At 42.0% G+C, this 17,996-nt stretch overlaps 1 pseudogene across 1 annotated transcript; it reads left to right on the forward strand.

Moving 5' to 3' along the window:
• The first annotated feature begins 807 nt into the window (after window positions 1-807).
• LOC145469418 (NFX1-type zinc finger-containing protein 1-like) lies at window positions 808-17,264 on the forward strand (annotated as a pseudogene). Its single transcript, XR_014042315.1, has 6 exons — window positions 808-1,018; window positions 8,037-9,882; window positions 10,278-12,863; window positions 13,467-13,942; window positions 14,649-14,922; window positions 16,946-17,264. The product of XR_014042315.1 is annotated as an NFX1-type zinc finger-containing protein 1-like (transcript).
• The last annotated feature ends 732 nt before the right edge of the window (window positions 17,265-17,996 follow it).

A 17,996-nucleotide genomic window follows, 5' to 3' on the forward strand; every position in this document is an offset into this window, starting at 1 on the left:
TTGCACACTCGTGATAGCGTCTGCACAGTGGCTGCAGAAACACAAACGAACAGACGAGGAATATTTTTACTCACATTTTCGTATCTCAGCGTAGTATTCTACGCTACAATCACGAAAACTGTGAACGCTATAAACATATCTATCAATATAACTGAAAATAAAGGCGATTGGAACAGTTATCGGGGCAAAACAAGTGTAAAATACTCACGTCTTCGATACAACGGCTAGTCGGGCGAAATGGCGTCCTCGACGAGATGAGGACGGTAGAGAGTTTAGCCGAGAGTTCTCGTGCACATGCCCGGTTGAGTCAATTTACTTCCGGTAGCCGTCCTAGCTCGTCCCGTGCTGGTATCTTAAGGTGCCTAATATTAACAACGGGGATTTATATGAGAAGTCAAATTCTGACCGGAAGGAGCATTGACGTACTTCGTTTTAGAAAATAGCCCAAAGAAAATACGCCCGCCGATTGGTTAAAAATCTTGTTTCTAGAACTGGACAGAAACACAAGTCTGACGTAATGATGGCGCGAGCAATTAAAGAATTTCCATTTTGATGATCGAAGTGAACAAGTTGTTTTTCTTTTTTTCTTCGCGGTATTTTCTAGGAGAAATAGAAAACATATTCTCCGTGTTTCAATCGAGTTATAGAGACGCTCGTGAAAGTTTGGGAGAACTCGAAATGTAAGCATGTAAACCAAATTTAAGGGACAGATTCATCGGTTCCGTTTACTCGGAAAGATGTCAGCTGCCCTTAACCGGAAGAAGAGGGTTTTTGACTGTGTTTCTGAGAACTGACGGCTAAATATAACGGACCAATGACAATGACATGGGTGATTGATTAGATGGCATAAAAACGGGGAGGTTTCTGAGAACTGAGAAAGGAAAACACACTTTCCTGGAATTGCGAATGCCCTTTTAAATGCAATAATTTTTTACACAGAAACACGTATTTCATGTATAATTGCTGCTCTGATAATTACCGAGAAATGTGTCGACAAATCGCCTAGAGGGGTTTAAAGGTAAGTTGCTCAAATACTTTTCTCTTTAGGATCTCCTACTAAGTACTTGCATTACAAAGATAGGATTATTCGATTATTGCGAGACAACTGCAAGGTGCATGAAGTCGAAACACTGCCTAGTGACATACCACATGATTCTATACTGCCTTGATTCTATACAGCTATCGTTTCGCAAAGTGTCACAGACGTAACGATTGGAACAACGAGAAAAAATGTTGACTGAATTTTGAGCGTTGTGTATTAACTCGCCACTAATGATTAGACTCGCTAGTCTTGCCAGTCGACTGAGTTACGACGCGAAACTTACTGTGTTAGACTATCTATTATAAAAGAAACCACTGAGAAGATTTAGTAGCGCAATGATTTAAAAAATGATAGACAGGCCTAGCACGACTCCCACTGTTTCGTGATAAACGGTCTTTGACCTTTAGAGTTTAGCTCTAACAAGTATGTCTTTCAGAGATTTTCCTCTCCTGTAGGAGATGAAAGGAGGGTCTCTGTATATTTCTCTAAGCAGAGGTTGATCTTGGATTAAATGCCATTTGCTCATTAAAATGCTTTTAAGATTGGGCACTGATGGATTATATTGTGTGACAAAAGGCAATAATCTCTTTTGCAATTTTGGTTTCTGTTGTAGTGCCGACTTCCTGTTTTTAAATTCGATTTCTGCGAGGACTTTGTTGACCAGTTTCTCTGGATAGCCTCGAACACGCAAATTTGATCTGAAATTTTTGATCTTTTCTTCAAAACTTGTTTTTGAAGAGTTTGTTCTCAGAAGCCTAAGTGCTTCACCTTTTATAAAACCTTTTTTCACACCTGGAGCGTGACAGGAAGAGAAATGCGTGTATTGAAATTTCTCAGTCGGCTTGAAGTGTGTGCAGATATCAAAGATTGAATCTTTGTTAAATCTCTCGCCTTTGAAGACAGTAGTGTCTAGGAAATTTATTTCCTTCTCTGATATTTCAGCCGTGAATTTAAGGGTAGGATGGTGCCTGTTTGCTTCTGAAATAAACTGATCTATTTCCTCTCTGTTTGTGTTCCACAACGAAAACACGTCATCTATGTATCTCTTCCACTCAATGGGTTTTATCTTGCTTTTACCGATAATTTTAGATTCTACTGCGGACATAAAAATGTTCGCGAAAGCAACTGCCATTTTTGTCCCCATTGCGGTACCATGGGTTTGGAGATAGTTCCTTCCGTTGAAATGGAAGGAGTTCTCCTGAGGTATAAGTCTAAGCATGTTGTGGAGTGAATTTGTAGGAATGGGAGTGTTGTTCTTATAGAAGTCTTCGTATGCTATGCATACAGTGTTTATCCCTTCCTCTTGGGGGATATTGGTGTACAGGCTGGTAACATCCATTGAAACTAGAATCGTATTTTGTTGGACTTTTGTCCTTTCTATAAAGTTAATGAAATCTGTGGTATCTTTGAGGTACGATTTTTGCGCTTTGGCAATAGGCTGGAGGATGTGGTCTATAAATGATGATATACGTTCTGTCGGACCTTCACAGCCCGAAATTATTGGTCTTCCAGTAAGAGTCGGTTTGTGAATCTTTGTTAGTGTGTAAAACACTGGTATGCGCGGTGGGTTAGGTGTTTGAGAAAGCCATTCTTTGGTCTTTGCGTCTATGTGACTTCCTAAATGGAGTTCATTAATTAAATCTTTGACCTTTTGTGAGGTCTCCTTCACCATTGGTGTTTCTAGGGGCATGTAGTTCTTTCTATCATCAAGTTGAGTTTGGCCCTCTGTTATCTTATCTTGTTTGTTCATAATGACCGTTGTGGATCCTTTGTCTGCCTTTTTGATAACTATTTCTGTGTTAGATTTCAAATCTTTCAGTGCTATACGTTCTTGGTAAGGCAGGTTATTTCGTGGCTTAGTAATCTCGATCTCAGCGAGTTGTACTTTAATTTCTTCTAAATATGTTTCAAGTGCAACTGATGGTTGAACTGGAGGTTCCCAGTTCGATTTAACGTGGAAGGGGTGCTGTTCACTATCTTTGTTGTTAAAAATGTATCGGAGACGCATTCGTCTCGCGAAATGTTTGAAGTCTAGAAGCAGTTGTTGCCTGACGCGATTCTTATCTGGAATCGGTGTTTGGATAAATTTCAGACCCCTTGATAGTAAATTTGTCTCGTGAGTTGAAATTTTGCAATTTGAGAGGTTTTTTATGTACCTCTGGTTCAACTCAGTGTTTTTTCTTCTAATGTTTAATCTCTTGTTGCTTTTACGTTCTCGGTGTTTATTGTTTACGATTTTGCGCTTTTCTTTCTCCCTCCCTTTTCCTGAACAGTCAGAAAATACACAGGGATAAGATTCACTCTTTTTATTGTCTAAAGCTTTCATCATTTCTTCCACTTTCTTGATTTTGTCTGTCAGTTCGGTGGCTAAAGCTATTACATTCTCAGTGCGAGTTGGCCTTTCTGGACGTGGCCTGTTCTTAACTAGATCAGGATTGTTCGTTTTCTTCTCTCTGGTAGTGTTCGGTCTATGCTCAACTTTACTGAGCTTGATCTTGTTGCTTTCCACGCGTCTGTAGTGGTAACGTGTGAGCGCTCCGATAAGTTTTTGTTCTGCTTCTCTCCGGATATGCTTGATGTCACTTTTGAAGTCATCATCCGGCACTATGTTCACTCTTACGTTGTAGTGCAGATCTTTTGGGCACGTTTTCTTTGTTCTGTGTGCTTCCAGTTTCTCTATGGACGCTTTGGATTTTTCAACTTTCCTCTCCAGAGATGGGGCGCTGTAGCGATTGTTCAGGCGAAATCTTTTCTGAGGGATGTTTTCCTTCCTACCTTCTGTGTGGCGGCGCTTTCGGAGAGGCGACCGTTGGCCACTTTTAAATTCGCCATCTGATGCTAACAGCCATTCCTCGGACGGTTCTTGTCCGTTTTGGTCTGATGTAGATGGGCTTGACAAGAAGCCGTCTTCATTTAGTGTTTGGTTCATGTTCTATCTCAAACAAGACTGCAGTTTCGTTCCTTTAGCGGAACTCTTCAGTTGTTTCTATGTTAAGTGTCTTAGGAATGGCAGTGATAACTGATAACATTCCGTGGCAGATGCACGCTTCTACTGCTTTTATATCTGTTGTTAGGATCGAAAATAAAGGTTCACCATTGGTTGTATGGATTAGCCAATGCAGGGCCTTGGATTTCGATCCGAATGAAGTTGTGTTTCTTGTTAAGGTCATTTTTCTGCTTTAAAGGCGCAAAAAACTTTTTTCTCAAGCTGAGAAAATGTTGAGGGATAGTATAGTCGTCAGTCTAAATGACTTGCTAGTCCATTTCTTTGTTATTTCCCTCTTAAAACTATTGCAGACTGTTGAATGGTGCTCTATCACGTAGCAGGACGGAGCACTGTCTAAAAATATCGCAATGATTAAAAATCTACCGCCACTCTCAAACAACAGTTAGAGAAGGGCATCACAAATTTAATGCCGACTATATATGTTCTTCCCAAATCAAACTGATGAAACACGGCCTTTCATGATCTTTCATGCTCTCTTCCGCCAACAGGGTAATTTTAATTTTTCAAGCCTTTTTTCCAGCTGAAAGGGCAACGGGGACTATTTTCTTAGGCCCAGTTCAGACGCCGAACTTTTCATGAGCCGAACTAAATACATTGAATTAAGTACATGAAAAGTTCGGCGTCTGAATCATTTAAGAACGGCTATTTGAATTTGGAACGGCCCAGCCGTTCTTCCCGCCTAGCTCAGCCGGGAATTTCGGCTTTGGAACGGCTTTGATTTAGACGTCGAACTTTTCATGAGCCGAACCTAATGTATAAATTATTATAACGTATTTTACAAGCAGTTTTTACTTTGCCTGAAAATCGCTGACATTTCTATGTGTTTTGGTTTAAACTAAATAAAGTTCGGCGAATTAAGTTCGACGTCTGAATCAACAGGTGTACTTTTGATAATTTGGGTCGGTCCAAATTCAAATTAAGTTCGGCTCATGAAAAGTTCGGCGTCTGAACTGGGCCTTACATGGATTTTACCAGTGAGATTATAGTAATCACTTGTACACTTGAGGAACTTTGCCTGTGGTATTTCGTTTTGGATATTGAACGGTTGGATGTTATATCATCGAGAACGCTCGCCGGCGCGATCATTTACATTCACTTCTAGGTTATAGAAATGAGCTTATTTTGAAATTTAACATGATATGATCTTTACATAAAGGCTTTTGGTATGTTACTGTGCAACTGGTAAAAAGAGTAACTTCTTCCTGTAAACTATCTTTTATCTATGAATTTTGGCTATGTTTTTCCCTTGTGAACCCAAGACTGGGTAAAGCCGAAAAGCAACCCAGACCGTACCTGTATTCTTTGTCTACCAATTTAAGCAAATTTTGCCACACTTTCTAGCCTTGTGTTTCGGTCGCTCGTCTTGTTTTTGAAGAACCCGTCAAGTTAGCCTCACTTCACTGAATATCTAGTGACCTGTAGAGCTCAGTGTGTCATGCCTCCTTCTAAAAAGAACTGTTTTCACGGCTAATCTATATTATATTTGGCAGACAAAACAAGATTTAGCATTCTGCGTTTAATCCAGTGTTGTGGGCTGCTCTGGCTGTGAATGTAGCTGAATGTTTTACACTGTTAAGTCATTGCAAGTACAAGAAGAAATCTTACAATGAATCGACGATTTTGGTATTTAGGAAATATAGCGAAAGATTTCATGTGTAATTTATGCTTGTTGATAATTACCCTGGGAGGACTCCTATACTATGAAAAGGACAGGGACGCTCGTCATCTCGCTCAGAGGTATAAATCAAGGATTCTGGTCTCACTAAGAGCCTGATTACATGGCGAATTTCTGCCCGGGCTGAAATTTCAGCCCGGCTAGGGGGGCTGAAATTATGTTGCGATTACATAACGAATTTCAGCCCGGGCTGAAATATTAGCCTCCGCGCCAAATATGAAATTGTGTGCGAAAAGTCTCCAGAGAATCAAAATGGCGCCGAGAACATGAATCGTGAAAATAGGCGCATTACTTCTCTCGTGGTTTGACCTTTTATTGGCGCTCAATTTTTAACTTTTTGGGATAGTAACACCCTACAGTGATGATGGAACTGAAAGGAAACCTGTCTCTCAGCCAGAAAGACGTACTTTTATAGAAAGAAAATATGTCCTCAAGCTTGCCGAGTTCATGCCTTCCCTGACAGTCACGTGCTGTTTAACCTTGTCTCGATGTTCTTATATTCCATCTAAGCTTTGAAATTAGAGAGATTCTCTATTTTATCGCCCTTATTCCATTGAGATCGCTTCTACTTCTTAGCGGCAGCCATCTTATTTCCTGCTTTTCAGCCCGGGCTGAAATTCCGTTTCGATTACATGGGATTTTTTCAGACTTTTCAGTCTGTTTGCCCGGGCTGGATTGCGGCCCGGGCTGAATCCCTCTTCATGTAATCGCCAATTTGATTTCATGAGAATTTGTTTCAGAAGCCGGCTGAAATTCGCCATGTAATCAGGCCCTAAGGGTGTTCATGAAGAAACGCCCCTTTTCAGCTGTCAAAGTATCTTTTAGTGTGCACTACCCGAAGAAATACAGTGGAACCTCGTTAATACGACCACATTCGGGCCATGGAAAATTGGTCGCATTAATGGGGTTGTCGTGTTAAAGGGGTTCTTTAAATAAGAAATGAGTGACTGAGCTTTTTGGGGGTCAGAATAAAGTGGCCGTAATAACGAGGTGGTCGTATTAACGGGGTGGTCGTAAGGCGGGGTTCCACCGTAATAATGAAAAACTCCCTGTTCCCATCGTTAGGCTCGATTTTCGCTGGTCTCTCGAGTCCGGTGTACTAGCGCGGGCTCCTTTCCTGAACAGCGGCTGGTAATCATTTTAAAGCACGAAAATCTGCATTCACATGTTCAGTTAACCACAGTCAGTAAACTAAACATAAGGCGAAACCTGAAGGACTTCAGTTCCCTCCTAAACCATCAGCCTTTGACCCAGTTGTAAGAGAAATAACAGTTACTTAATATGGATTTTTCCAGGTTTTAATAATCATACACATGACTACTGAAAGTAAAAATTTCGTCTGAATATGACCAAATTTCGTTCGCCGAGTTTTCAGCTTTTTTTTTTTTTGAAATAGGTTTCAAACGAAGTGAGGGGGCAAATATAGGTCTTGGCAAATCACTGGACTTTTGAGCTTGCCAAACATTTCGTCCATTGCTTGCTTTTTCAGTTCCTTTACCTGAATTTATTGTATGGCTAGCTCCGCGAGCGGGCAAGATGAATCAAATCCTGCGCTGTGATTGGCTACCCGAGCGGGCAAGATGGAGCTATCTTGCCCGCTCGGGACTACCTGCCGTGTCCCGCAAGAAATATTTCCCCGAAAGCCATATAATAAATCCTTTATTGACCAAGCTTCTTCGGTCAAGATGGCTGGATATTGGCCTCCTTCTTTTTATTGCGAGTTTATGGACCGAGACGGAGTCGAGGTCCATAAACTCGCAAAAAAAGAGCTTGGCCAGTATCCAGCCATCTTGACCTCACACTTGGTCAATAACCCATATATATTAGGAAATTGCGGAAAATGGAAACATAAGTTTGGCAGAATTAGCGTTTTGGATTAACATAAACAAACGGCGCTCACAAAATGAGATGTTTATGATTTAATATGATCAAATTTTCATAAAATTAATCCTAAGTTCTTCTCTTTTCTATCTTAAATTTTGTTCTTTTTAGCAGAAAACTTCCCTTCAAAATGACAAAACTGTGTTGAATTTTGTCTCAATGCTTTAGTTCCGTCATTTGAATATCCCAATTAGCACAGATGCGTACGATAAATTGTTTATTTACATCGGTCCTGAAAAGCCCCAATGGGGAGTGGCCAATTACGTATACATTTCTTTTACATACATAAATAAGGTATTTTATACCATCAAACTTATTTTGTGGTCCTTCTTTACAGGTTAGCAACCTGTCCCACCACACCCCACTTTTGCTCAGTTATTCTGAATGGCTACACAACCATGTCACCCTAATGTTTTTGATATTTTTCACAGATGTCACGTGACTCCCGAAAGTTAGGGAAGGACTCAGCTTGGGGTCGGAAACGCAAGTCCGAGGATGTGCCTAGGTTCGATGACGTAAAACGGAGAAGAACGGGAAATGGAGAAGGAACAGACAAAACCACTCGGCCCATTGGGTTTAAAGAACTGGAAAACATCTGTAGAGAAGCTGTTCCAGAGACGGGAATTCTAGGACTGGTTCAGAAAGCCGAAAGATTTGAAGCCCTCTTAACTTCAGAAGAAATCAGACCAGATTTGTTGAAGTTGGTAATTTCTGCTTTTCGTCTTTTGTGCTCGGCGAACAGCTTAACGACCGGAAACGCGGAGAAGTTACTACGCTCTCCGGCAGCGGAGAATTTCATAACAGGGCCCGTTCTTTCCACGTTTGTCAAAAAGATGCCTTTTTCAGAATACTGGAAAGACGAAAGCGATCGTGTCACTGTGCTAAACGATCTGGCTGAAATTTCTCTTGCGTTGATTCAACGGCTCGGTGAGAAAATATTGTACGGGCTGCCGCTTCCCGAACTAAGTAACTCGTTGGATGAGCTAAAAGAGGAGAATCTCATCAAGGACGCCTGCGAACTTGAGAAGAAGCTTCAGCAAGTCAAGGAGTTGAAACATGAAGTGATTCGGCGGGCAAAGTCTGCGTATGATCAACAATCAGGGGCGGAGCCTCCGCAGAACTTCAGGGAGCTCAGCGTCATTCCGCAAGCAGCAGACCTTTGTTTCAAGCCTTTTCTGCGCGAAAACATCGTAGACAGAAAGTTTAAGGACCTGGATCATTATCTTGACGTGCAGTTTCGCCTTCTAAAAGAAGACTTCGTAATGCACCTACGCGATGGCATCAAACAGCTAACAAGAGAAAACAACTCCTTGGAAACGAGTCCTACCAAGAAAGTTAAACGCGCGGATGATGTCTCTGTGTACAATGACGTCACAGTCCTGCATCCCGTATGCAACAGGAAAGGCCAGGTTTACAGAATCAGGTTCAACCCGTCTCATCCAAGGGTAAAACGAGTAAACTGGGAAAGGTCCAAACGACTCAAGTTCGGTTCGTTGGTTTGCCTTTCTTCAGATGACTTCAACACACTACTTGTCTTCGCAACGGTGGAAAATCGACGTGCCGAGGGGCTAAGTGTTGGTGAATTGGATGTGCGTTTTGAAAACGTCACGAAAGAGGAAATAAATGTTTTTGTCACAGGGAAAGAAAGGTTTGTCATGATAGAGTCGTCTGCTTATTTTGAAGCGTACAGACACGTGTTGGAGGCGTTGAAGGAAATAAAACCTGAAGAATTCCCTTTCCAGAAGCATATTGTGGAATGCTGTCGGGAAGTTGGACCTCCAGCGTATCAAGTACAAAGACAAAGAGAAGACAAAGAAGTTCTGTTTAATTTCACTGGCGTTCTTACAAAGAAAGAGCCTTCAATGTCTTCTCAAAGACGTCATTCCGATACCGTGAATTCGAGGAAGTCCATGAAGATGAGCCCAACGTCCAGCTCACAGCAAGAACAGCTGTCAGCCGTTAACGAATCGTCGAACAGCCTGGATGTTGCTATGGACGTCGAAGTGCCTCAAGAGATCTTTAATTGGCCAGACAGAAAAAGCCTCGGTTTCAATGAGTCTCAGATGCGCGCGTTTAAACTGGCGCTGACCAAAGAGTTCGCTGTGATCCAAGGACCGCCGGGAACAGGGAAAACGTACGTTGGTTTGAAGATAGCTCAAGCTCTCTTGCAGAACACCTCTTTTTGGCAAAACCGCGGTGAAAGATCTCCAATCTTGATGGTGTCTTACACGAATCACGCTTTGGATCAGTTCCTGGAAGGTCTTCTTCCAATGCACGGTGAGTTTACTCAGCGCTTTATATATGTTATATTTTTCACGTAAGAGATTACAGGTGATCTAGAAAGACACACATGCATAGATTGACAGATAGATAAATAAAGGTGACTCATCACTGTTCAGATAACTGTACAAGATATTCGGTGTACCGCGAACGAAACTATTTCTAAGTATTTCTAGAGGTTCTGACTTTGTCGTTAAACCTCAAAAAGATGCGCATTGAGCAGCAGGCTACATGCAAATAAACAACGGGAAATATGGAAAGAGAGGAAACAAACAAAACTAATGATTTTGGTGGCTCGGTTTTGACCAAAAAAGTGATATGTGAGCATAAGCTGGGGATTGGAAGCATAAAGTAAGGAAATAATAACTTGACGGTCGTTTATTAATTGACAGGTATAGTTCGCGTTGGCGGCCGCAGCAAAAGTGAAAAATTGAAGAGCCATTCTCTGGTGTCAATTCGTCGCCAACCATGCCAGCCTGATATGACGATCCGCAAGGCAAGAAACGCAGCTAAGAATCATATCGGCGTTCTTCACTCTTGTTAGAAGCCTCAAGATCAAGCATTTTGTCGATGGATGTCTTTTCCCCACACAGGTATATTCGACGCCGGCATTATGCTCAATTTACAAGAAACCCTTGGAATGGATCGGTTGATGAAGAGCTTCTAAAGTGGCTCTACGTACAAAAGAAGGAAAGCTCGCAAAGTTCCCACTCGAAAGATGTGAAAAAGCATCATGAAAGAGATGACTTCCAAATGGAGTTTGAGGCGCGAGGATTCAGTTTTGACAACAGAGGGGTTTTGGACAAAGATGACAACGCCGTGCGTATGGGACTAGCTGTGCTCTCGTGGAAAGATGCTACGAACTCCGGAAAGGTGAGACAAAATTTGATTAGCGAACAAGCGATGTCTGATAACGAAGAAAGAGGAGTTCGTGATATCTACCGTTTGCCGAGTGAGGACCGTTGGAGGTTATACAGATTATGGCGGCAGAGATTGGTCAACGACCAAAGGCAGCAGTTGCAAATTTGCCAGGTGGAGTTTGAAGAGGCTTTAGCCCGTGATAAGGAAGTAACCACGATGGAAGAGTACAGGGTTCTTCAAAAAGCACGTGTCATTGGCATGACAACCACGTGCGCCGGCAGATACCGCACAATTCTCCAAAAGATTTGCCCCAAAATCATTCTAGTTGAAGAGGCTGCTGAGGTACTGGAGGCTCACATTATTACGTCATTGACGAAAGGCTGTCAGCACTTAATATTGATTGGTGATCACCTGCAACTAAGGCCTACTCCTGCTGTCTATGAATTAGCTACGAAGTACAAACTGGATGTGTCGCTGTTCGAGAGAATGGTGAATGTTGGAATTCAGTGTGAGAGGCTATCCGTTCAACATCGCATGAGGCCTGAGATTGCTGCCTTGATGAAGCACATCTACGACGATCTGGAAAATCATGAGTCAGTGGAGAAATACGAAGACATCAAAGGAATGAGGAAGAACATGTTCTTCATCAGCCACAGCCATTTGGAAGAATCCTGTGATGAGACGCACAGCCATGTAAACGAGCACGAGGCTCAGTTTCTAGTTGCGCTGTGTCGCTACTTACTACAACAAGGATACTCGTCCAATCAAATCACTCTCCTGACGACCTACACTGGACAGATGTTTGCCATTAGAAACTGTCTCCAAGCGACTAAAAGTGAAGAACTGGAACACGTACGCCTTACGACCGTGGACAACTTTCAAGGCGAAGAAAGTGACATCATTCTTCTTTCACTCGTGCGCAGCAACAAAGACGAAAAAGTTGGCTTCATCAAGGTTGAAAACCGCGCATGTGTGGCGCTTTCGCGTGCCAAGAAAGGCTTCTACTGCATTGGAAACTTTGATCTTCTCTCAGAGCACAGCGACATCTGGAGTAAGATTGTAGCCGATTTGAAAGCAAGTGGTAACATCGGAAACGCCTTGCCCTTTTCCTGTCAAATCCACCAAGACGAAATGACTGCGGAAACAGCAGAAGATTTCAGAGAAAAAGCTCCTGATGGGGGATGCCAGCGGCCATGTGGTGTGCGTCTGAAGTGCGGTCATGCGTGCAGACAGTTATGTCATCCACGTGACATCGAGCACAAGACGTACCCGTGTGGAGAGCCTTGCGGAAAAACCATTAAAGGCTGTGATCATTTGTGTTCGAACTCTTGTAGCAAGCCTTGTATAACTCGATGCTTGGAAATGGTCGATAAGGTTTTGCCAGGGTGTGGTCACATTTTAAAGATGAAGTGCAGCGCTGACCTTAAGGATGCTGAGTGCAAAGAAAGGTGCGATAGAATCCTGTCCTGTGGCCATCGCTGCCAAAACTACTGTACAAAACCGTGCACGACTGAATGTAAGGAGCTCGTAAAGAGAACGGATTGGCCGTGTGGACATGAAGTCACCATTGCTTGCGCGGCCACTTCAAAAGATTGTCCAGTTCCTTGCGATGGCACTTTAGATTGCGGTCACCAGTGTTCTGGGCATTGTGGTGAGTGTCGAATGGGTCGAATTCACAAGGGCTGTACAAAGAAATGTAAACGTGTGTTGTTTTGTTCTCATGGCTGTAAAGAACGGTGCAGCATGCCATGTCCGCCATGTTCCAAGGCGTGTGAAAATCGTTGCACCCACAGCAACTGTGATCAAACTTGTGGAGAGCCATGCATTCCTTGTCGTTATCCATGTCCGTGGGAATGTCAGCATCATAAGTGCTACAAGCAGTGCCACGAGATTTGTGACAGGCCCAGATGTGACGAGCCTTGCTTCAAAATTCTGGAATGCTATCATGTTTGCCGTGGGTTGATGTGCGAGGCGGAGTGCATTTGTGCTATCTGCACAAAACAATACAATGGTGATCCTATTACCGAAATCTTCCTCGGTGGAGAGGCAGACGAAGATGCCCGCTTCATCAGGCTGCCAGACTGCAAGCATATCTTCGCTGTGTCTGATCTTGACAGGTACTTGTGGTTTTAAGCTTTTTTAAGTGATACCAAACAAAACAGCAAGAGTTGACGGAGGTTCAAACACTTACGTTTTCTCTTGCTCGTTGACTTGTGAGGATCGCTTGAGGGTTTTGGGAAGGTATTTTCTATATGAAGTCATTTTGTTGAGTTACCTTTGTAACGTTTCTCAACGTTTTGGCCTCGCAATAACGATATTGCATGAACTTTCCGTGAAAATTCCTGGACAGCTGAAAACCAAAATTTATAGAACCATTCTTCAAGATTAACCATTGGTTCAACTTCGTTAACTTTGTTTGACCAAACCTATGCACACATTGTGGCCTGTCCTATAAAATCTCCAATCCTCATGCACAGCTTATTCTCAGGGTCTTGGAGATCAAAATGTGAAAAGAGGATGGCAAACAAATATTTCCCAGGTTCCCCGCGACTATAATACTCCTTCGTTCTCAGAATCCCAAATCAGTAAATAAAACATAATATCGCCGGCAGAGGAAAAGCTGTTTTGATGCATTTAAGCTTTGCTCGAGAGCTAACAGTATTCATTTCGTAGTGTTTCTCACATCTGTCCCTTCTTCTTCTTTGTTTTTTTTTTTCCAGATATATGGACATGTCAAAGGATGCCAATACTGAGAGTCATGCGATTCAAATGAAAGCGTGTCCCCTTTGTTCCACTCCAATCCGTACGAGCTTGCGATACCGCAACGTTATTAACCAGCAGCTACAAGACGTAGAGAAAGTAAAGCTGGAGATGTGGAGGCAGATACGTAATGAAAGTGGGGGTAACTGTGGATTGAAGAAGACGAAGCGTGATTTAGCCAAACGCCTGGACACTTTGGAAAAAAGATTTGGCGCAGAACACACGAGGGATTCACTGGGCAGGCTGAAACGTGCCGTTGATATTCTTCTGGAAGTCAAGCAGGAACTGAAGATATCTCTCATTGACAACAAACTTACCGTTGCCCTGGTTGAGAACAAAGTGATGTTGATGGAGCGTCTTTGTTTCATGAGGGAGAAAGTGAGGGTTAATCTGAGACAACTGCCAATGGAAATCTGCAAAGAGTATCACTTGGAAAGTAAGTCTTGATTTTAACTTCTTTTAAAATTGAAGTGTCTTCAAGCTGCCAAACCACTGAAGACGGTACGATGACGAAACAAGATCATCAGATTTGCACGTGCGTTACACGCCACTGTGCGTGCATTCAACATCAATGGCTCTACGTACACGCGCGTTGTATACACCTGATTGAAAAAACGTTGTCCGAAACAAAGTATAAACGATACGACTTTATGGAATTACGGAGAGACGGAGGAAGCTTGGAATCTTGTGGATGATTATTATTCAAAGTTTCCACTTGGTATTTAATGATCACAGGTCAGCTTCCCGGGGTGGTGATTTAGAAAAACATTGATCGTGTCCACGATTTCCTGAAGGTAGCTAAGTTGGAGAACAAAGGATAATTTGAACGATATGTGAGCTTTGATATGAGCCATGCAGCCCATAAACCTAAGTCTTCAGTGTATGCTTTAGCATGCTGATCTCGTTAACCGCTTTAATGCAAGTACACGGTCAGTAAAAATGCAAATTGGTATTAGTTCGCAAGTTTCTCAGAAAAATCGTAGGCTACAATTTAAAACGATTTTTCCTTTGAAACGCTTCTCTGAACATAACCACAGATCCAATAAGCCCCATTGCAAAAACGCTTCTTGTTTTGAACTGAATGGCATGAAAGGATGAAGTAAGCCTTACGACTAACAGTTAAACGTATCTCAATTGAACAGGTGACCAAGTTGAAAATGAACTGTGTTTCCTTGAGAGGCGTTTCATGTCAATTAGAGTGACCCAAAGAGAGTTACGAGACATCAACACAGAATTCTCCAGACTCAATCTCCTACTCGAGTATTGTTTGCTGCGTCACGACATCAAGAGCCTGGCACTAGAGTTAGACGAACCTTCCTCTCAGATGATGACTGCAGTACAGGAGGGCCTGTCCAGCGGCAAGCGCATAGTAGACGAGGAGTTGGACAAACTTCTGAACAATATAGTGACAATAAGGTGTGTTTTAACAGTTGAATAGAAAATGACATAGAGGAATTTTAGAACCCTTTGGGTAGCAAGGATGGCGCAGTGTTTAGAGCGCTCTCCTCCCACCAATGTGGCCTGGGTTCGATTCCGGCCCGGTGCCATATGTGAGTTGAGTTTGTTGATGGTTCTCGCCTTGCTCCGAGGGTTTTTCTCCGGGTTCTCCGGTTTTCCTCCCTGCACAAAAACCAACACTCTAAATTCCAATTCGACCAGGATAGAGGACCTGCATGAAAACCAGATGAGGCTGATGTGGCTTCTTCTCTAAATATTGTAAATTTATTTTTATTTATTTATTTGTTTATTTATTCATTTATTTATTTACAGTGGAACCTCGATTTAACGAAGTCGCTGGGGACCGGCCAAATTTGTTCGTTAAATCGAGGGTTCGTTATATCGAAAACCTCGATATAACGAATTTGAGGGGAAACGATCAAAATGTTCGTCATATCGAGGTCATAGTTAATGATTGATTTGTAACACAGGTGACTTCTGTCACGCAATTCAAAGCAATTTTCGTCATCCAGAAGTGCTGCGTTTTGAGATGCAATTCATTAAGCATGGTGGCTTTCAGTATCAATTATTTTCACTTTTGAGCAGACGCGCAGCTTTTGTTTACAAGAAAACGACACTTTCAGAGTAGCGATTTAAAAATGTTGCAACATAGAGGTTATACAGAAAATTGTCTATGTAAACAAGGAAACGGGCTTTAGTGTTGTTATGTTGCACTACCCAACATTTCCGGATTTCAAAGAAGATAGAGCAGAAGTTAATTGATGTCGAAATACTATAGTGCCAATGTCTATGACATATAATAAGCCGTTGACTGAAAGATTGCTATCTCTTTACCATAAGGATTACACGGATTTTTTGACTGTTGATCTGTTCAGCGTTTATCTTCTGTCGCGTGTTGACATTGTAATTCGTTATATCGAGGTAGATTTTACGTTTGGGCTTCCGGATTATGTTCGTTATATCGAAGAATTCGTTATATCGAGGGTCGTTATATCGAGGTTCTATTCCATACATTTTACTGTAACTTTGGCCGGGACATAGAATATCGTTCGTTATATCGAGGACTTCGTTAAATAGAGGTTCGTTAAATCGAGGTTCCACTGTATTCAAAATTGCTTACTTCGTGTGAGGTCCATTAAAAAAAAAATATTGATGCGCATTTGTCTTGTTATTGAATATAATCATGACATTGAACTGGCTTCCTATTCTCGGTTTTCACCAGTCATGTAATCAAAACTAACAATCGTAACCGTTCAATAAATAAATTCAAGAATCTGGCGTATGATGGATGATTGCTATATAAACAACCTCGCCAAGAATCAGGTTTCTGCTGTTTTTCATTCGCCCGTTATTCGCAGAAGTGTGTCACCCAAATTTATAGAGCTTTGTATGGAGACGCCATGTTTGTGCCCTTCGCAGGGGCACAAACATGGCGGCCGTAAAATAACAAAAACATCTGTCGTTGAGTTTTGCAATTGAAACGAAAATTTTTACTCTAGAGCTCCGACACATTGAAATAAATGCTTCTTCTAGTGCAAGCATCGTTTATTTAGCAAAAACTAAAGCGGTAACTCATCTTTTGGCCTACGCGACACTCTTTTCGGGCCGCCATTTTCATGTCACACAACGCAAAAGCTTGGAGTGCTCTATTACAAAAAGAAGAACTCTTTCGAGCTAAAAGATTGTCAAGCGTCACGTTCCTATAGGGTCTTTTATCTGATGAAACTAAAACCGCGGAAGGAAAGATAATTTCTAATTTTGGAATATGACTACGTCATATGAAAACCAAGAATTGGTTATTCAAAAGCTGTTATTGCAGTTATCAGCGGTTTGACATTGTATTGACCCGTTTGCCTCGTTTGTATGCCTTTTTAAACAAAAGAATATTTGATCGCAGGCTCAACTGCAATAATAGCTATTTGGCGAGGCTGTATCCTTATTGGGAATAAAGTAATGGCGTTTTATTTTTATTCCAATCCAGAAACGCTTACCCCGATAGTCTTAATCAGTTGACGCCAGAGGAAAAGAAGAAGATCGTATCAGTGATTGGTCTATCCAAAGGTCACTGGTTCAAGTGTCCCAAGGGACATATCTATTGCATAGGTGAATGCGGCGGTGCCATGCAGAGAAGCACGTGTCCAAAATGCGGAGCTGTAATTGGTGGAGCAAATCACCGACTGGAAGAAGGAAATGAGCTGGCTCCTGAGATGGACGGTGCAAGTCATGCAGCTTGGTCTGAACAGGCAAACCTACGAAATTATGGAAATTTACAGGAAATCGTACAAGTTGCTCTCGCTTAGAGTTGCCTTCAAGGGAACAAATTGAAATATTTTCTCTTCGTGAGACGCAAAACAAAATATCATATAGTCTTGGCGTGCCGCTTTTTTTTCACAAGGTAAATGTTGTTTTGGTGACCGCCTCATGAGAAACGGAACACTGAGTTCCTTAGTAGTTTTGATTAGAATTAGTTCAACATAGTAATAATCAAGAGTACAAGTTCTATTTGATCACCCTTAGGACCAATGAGGATATTATTGCCCTTTTTTTCCTTAGATATGCAACAATTAAGAAATGAGAAGAAAGAAGACGATCATAAAGAAATTAGACATGATCATAAAGGCGAACTGATGTGAATTGTATGACAGTGTCAATGGTGGGTCTCTTTGACGGTTGACGGTTGAAAATAGCCAGTTTTGACGGTTGACGGTTACATTTTAGGTAGTTTGACGGTTGACATTTAACCCCATTGACACCCTCTAATGTTGAAAACGAGTTCATCCAATTAGTGTTTTAAGAAACTTATATGGTTACTGCACGCTAAGGAGTATTTGTATGCTGACAACAAGGCTTAATTAAGGCATAAAGACCATTAGAAGTTATTCATAACACAACAGGAAATACGGCAACGAAATGAAGGGTGTATCAACATGATGCACTCGGTGGGCTGTTGATTGCTAAGTCACTACTCATCAATACTTAATCCAGGGGCGGGTCTAGGGGGAGGGTGCAGGGGGTACGCGCCCCTCCTTGGG

This window comes from Orbicella franksi, chromosome 15 (assembly GCF_964199315.1).
Source record: "Orbicella franksi chromosome 15, jaOrbFran1.1, whole genome shotgun sequence".
NCBI lineage: Eukaryota > Metazoa > Cnidaria > Anthozoa > Scleractinia > Merulinidae > Orbicella > Orbicella franksi.